This window comes from Glossina fuscipes, unplaced genomic scaffold (genome assembly GCF_014805625.2).
Source record: "Glossina fuscipes isolate IAEA_lab_2018 unplaced genomic scaffold, Yale_Gfus_2 177, whole genome shotgun sequence".
Taxonomy (NCBI): Eukaryota; Metazoa; Arthropoda; class Insecta; order Diptera; family Glossinidae; genus Glossina; species Glossina fuscipes.
In genome coordinates, this window is record NW_023998520.1 from 521,349 (window position 1) to 526,196 (window position 4,848).

The 4,848-nt window shown below is 35.0% G+C and overlaps 1 protein-coding gene across 1 annotated transcript in view; it reads left to right on the forward strand.

The window, feature by feature from the left end:
- Nucleotides 1-2,064: 2,064 nt before the first annotated feature.
- Nucleotides 2,065-4,848, forward strand: part of LOC119641769 — a 36,352-nt gene continuing 33,568 nt past the window's right edge. Inside the window, exon 1 of the mRNA XM_038040609.1 lies at nt 2,065-2,652. The gene's annotated coding sequence lies outside the window, so the exon portion shown is untranslated. The remainder of the gene's footprint in view (nt 2,653-4,848) is intronic.

The following is a 4,848-nucleotide window of genomic DNA, read 5'->3' on the forward strand; positions in this document are numbered from 1 at the left end:
CCCGCAGGCGACACGCGTAGTTTATCCACTTGTTCTCGACTACCTACTTTTCTGCAACAACGCTATTCTGGCGATCGCCCAATTCGCCGCGGATTTCTCTGTTTTTTTCTTCTCTTTTCGCCGGGTGACGGTTTCGCGGGGATGACATCGCGGTAGTTGGTTTTATGTGAATTGTTATGGGCTTCTAAATGCCCGGCGTTGTTGTTGTGTGTTCGTTTTTAGGTGTTTTTGCATGCACTTTATTTAAAGTGCATTTCATGCCTTATTCAGTACGATAATCGGAGAGTTTATTGTTTGTGTTTTCTTTGCTTTGACCATATAGTCTTCATATCTAAGGTTTTTCCGTTTTTTTTTTTCACTTAATTTTTGGAGTTGTGCGCGATTATGCTAGAATTTATTTAAGACATTGTTCCCCTTTTTTTTGTATGAATTTTCTTGTCTTTTTTTTTTGTTCCATTGTTTGTGGTTTGTTTGTTGTGTGTTTTGCACATAAAACTTTTGTCTCTGTTGAATTGCTGTTTTTTTCTCTTTTTTTTCCACTAATTTTCACTCGCGTTCTTTTTTGAAAATAATAAAGAGTCCCTGCTCGGGCGCCACTTGCGAGGACGGTTCCGTCCCTTTCCTCAAAGGCTGGGGCAGCTCAGGGGCCCAGGGAATTCGGGGAAAATAACGCAAGAATATTTTAATTTTGCAGAGACTCTTTATTTCAATAAATTCTTTGTTTCGGTTACACTTGACTTTACTAGAGAAAACGAAACACTCTCATCGAGTATCTAGCGTCGACACTCTCAGTCGGAGCCCAAAGCTCGACTGTCTAACTAACTAACATTAGCCTATTCTATTCTTAATCTATTCCTAATCTATTACTATCCTATCTTAATCTATTATTATCCTATACCTATCCTATTCTTACGCTATGCCTAACCTATCTTATGCTACCTTACTCCCTAGCACTCCTCTCTCCCCCACCAGAGACGGAGAACCCGTGAGGCCAAAACGAGGAACGACTTTGTGTCCTCAAAATATTTTACTTTTTTAACAAAACTAGAACTTTCCTTCAGGACGTCGATCGTCGCTGTTTGACATCTTTTAATCGAATGTTCATATATTTTTCTTGTTATTCCATCAACAATCTTCTACGGTTTTGCATATGAGTTTCATTAGCGCATTTATGTGCACATCTTGCGGTATTTTGTTTACAACGCTTTCTTATGGCAAAAGTTTAAACTAGCTTGGTTTTTCTTTACAATTTTTAAGCACTCCATGCGTAAATATCAACGTAAAATGTTTTTCTTGGGCGGTTATTTTTACACGTTTTACGTTACGCTATTGAAACACATAAAAAAAGATTTCCTTCGCTGTCTCCTTTTCGTATATCCATCCGGATAATTTTTCCATAGGCGAGTTATCATTTCCTTTTTTTCTCACTTTCAAGAAATTATTCTTTTTTTTTAATACAATTTCCCTTATCGGGACTTTGTTTGTGCCTTTTTGTAACATCTTTTCTTATTTTAATATTCCCGAATTTTCTTTTTGTTATTTCACATTTTTGTTCTTGTCGAAAATTTAAAACTCTATTTCGTGTACATTGCGTTCACAGTCATTGAAACTGTTCTATAATTTACGAATTAACAGAGTATATAATCATTACTCTTACTATCGTTATTATCGCGATATATATATATTTTTTCTTTTGGACAATCTTTTACTTTTGTTAGGTGGCTTCTCCTCTGCTTCCTGAACCGCCGGACTTATTCTTCGTTATGTTTGGTCAGTCTGTAAATTTTTTTTTTCTAATTTATCTCTCGAAAAACAATAAATCCCTGCGCAGGCCCTATGTGAAGATTGATATATTGATGATTGTTCTTTAACAAACAAACTTTTTCTTAGCATTTGAATTGATATTCGAAACATATTTCTTGAATTTTACATACATATAAACATAGGTATAGATCGGGTTATACATTTTAATAGTAACCTTTGTTTTATTGACTATTATAAGTAAAAAGTTCTACATATTGTAAGCATCTATGTGTATATATCAACTTCTGTAATATTGAATTATTTTCCTTTATTTTTTACAACTTTTTACCATCTTTCCGACAATGTGGCGATACCGTGGAAAAAGAAAAATATTGCTTTGGCAGCGGTCCAATCGTCGACCCATTTTCGTACTTGTTCAGCATTTCGAAACCGCGTGTCAGCCACGCAATGCTGCATCGATCGGAACAAATGGCGATCAGAAACCGCGTGGTCTGGTCAGTACGTTGGGTGTGGCAGAACTTTGCATTTGGGCTGTAACAGTGTGTCTTGTAACGTCTGACCAAGCCTTGCCATACACTCCCCATTTTTGATGATTTGGGAACGCTTTCTGTACAAAGAATTTCTTTTTTTTATTTTAGCAATGGTTTCTTCGGAAATGTATGATTGATGCAAAGCTCTTTTCATCATTATCATACTTATCATACATATTATGTTCTCACTCTATTATTCTGTCTGCTACATGTTTAATGCGTTCCAACTCTCGCGAGTGCTTGGCATAAAATATTCAAAGCGATGCCTTGAATGGACTAAGTAATTGAATATGGAGGATAGTCATTATGGGAGAATGGTTTCGGCAATCGAAAACCTGTAAGCAGTGAGAGCTTGAAGGTACGTAAGTGTAAAAGCCTTAAAATATTGAAAGCATTTATAATTTAAGGAAAAAAATAAATGCATAAACAAATAAGAAAATTAATTTGGGTCGGGACCGGGAATCTTTTATCACCATCACCGTTATTCTGAAAAAGACAAAAGAAGTAAAAGAACAAAATTTACACGCTCTATAAGGTGGAGTGATGATGCGCTGATTTTTTCTATTTTCAAAATAAAAGTTTTTTTCGTATGTGGGCAGTGTGGGCGTGTCCTTTGAAACGTTTAGATCAATTTCGAATTGCTTTGCAAATTTGTAGGCGATATCTTAATTTCCACTAACGGGAGTATGTCTACCACACAATACTACAAAGTTGCGAAAACAGCCAAATGGGCAGACGAATAGGCGCACATGTTTAGGTGTGCTCCAAGTTTAAAATTGGCCAAGAATTTATAAGGTTTATAGAATTTTTTAAGCTTGTTTCTGCGCGTTATAAAGTTATTGAAAAAGCAATTAAATTTTGTTACACTAAAATATTGCGTAGACGTGGTCAAATTTCTAATTTTTTTTGCTACGTTATCGCCCATAGAATATGCGTTCAATTTTTTGCACATTTATTTTCTATAGTTTATGAGTGAGTAATGAGCAAAAAACCAATTCTTCATTCCCTCTGAAAAACAGAGGTATTCTCAGTTTACGTGTGGGCGTGCCCTTCGACAGATTTGGCCCATTTTCAATGCCAACCTGTGCGCAAGAACATTCAAAGTTTCTGGCAAATTTGAAGTCGATAGCTTCATTTTTGCGGCCAGGAGAATGTTTACAACAGACATTACACACAAAAATGGACGGACATCTTTAAATCCATTTAGAATTTGATGCTGATCGCGAATATATATATATATACTTTGAGGGGTCTCTGATGCTTCCTTCGTTGCAATTGTTTTGAACCACTCTCTTCCTTCGGTGACGGGTATAAAAAGAAATATTGCAATTATTCAACTGCGCATCAAATTGAGCACTAAAATAATGTAAAAGTATAAAAAAACAAGAAAGAACATTATAGTCGGGCAAAGCCGACTATTAATTACTCGCAATTTTTGAGATATTTTGATGAAATTTGGTATAGTGGCGTGTTTTGGCCCAAGGACTAATGCTATGGAAAATGGTTCGGATCAGTCCGCTTTTTCAACCACTCCACATATAACGCCCAGTTCTAAAATGTCGCTATATAGAAAAAAATTGTACTTTCCAAAATTTCTCGGCAAAAGTGGCTATGCAGTAGTATACCGCCATTCTATATTGGTATAAAAATTTAAGATCACATACAGTTAGTTATTTTATGTTAAAATAAGGATTTTCGCGAGAATTAATCACTCATCTTCACTCATTTGACTGCGTTAAAAGAAATTAAAACAAATTTTTATATATTCAAAATTATGACTCGATTTTATAAATTATTTCTTTAAATTATGACGCGAGTTTACATTCTTTAACTTTTCATTTTACATATACAAGGTAGTTACTTTGTTGTCTGCATTTATTGGCTCATAACCCGTAGACAATTGTTTCAACCTTTTTTTTGTACTTTTTCTTGCGGAATGCGTAATATATCAGTTGGGGCGAATAGAGTGGATTTACGTTAGGCACATATTTAAAGCTCTTCTGTGTAATTGATTTGGCCTTATCATTACGTGCACCAGGAAAGATTGAGAGGTTTATCGTTTTTTTTTCAAACCTGTTCCTGCAAAAATTATTTGTTAAATTGAAACAGAAAACCACTTTTAGGCTCGATACATTTTGAGAGCTGCCAAGTAAAGCGAGTTTTGACAAATACTTTAGCTAAAATCTGCGGATCGAAAAATTTAAACATCATAACATTTTATCTCTTGCCAAAAGCTAATGAACTAGTCCGGTTTTTACAGAATCTAAATAAACTTTTCATTCAGATTATAGAAATGATATCAATCCATCCATAGGGAACTTAATCATATATAGGGATTTTCTTTACAAATAACCACGTGTTATCCGCAAAATGTGCCCCTTCGTGAAATTTTTGATTACGGAACTACGTTCTTAATAATGGTCTTATAAATTCTTTGGCTTGTCAAAGAACGGACAAACGGGTGGCTTTTATATTATTTGTATTGTAACGAGTTTTCTTGGGCGAGGTATAACTCAGTCTCTCCAAGGTTCGTTGCAAGAAATTTTGAATAAAA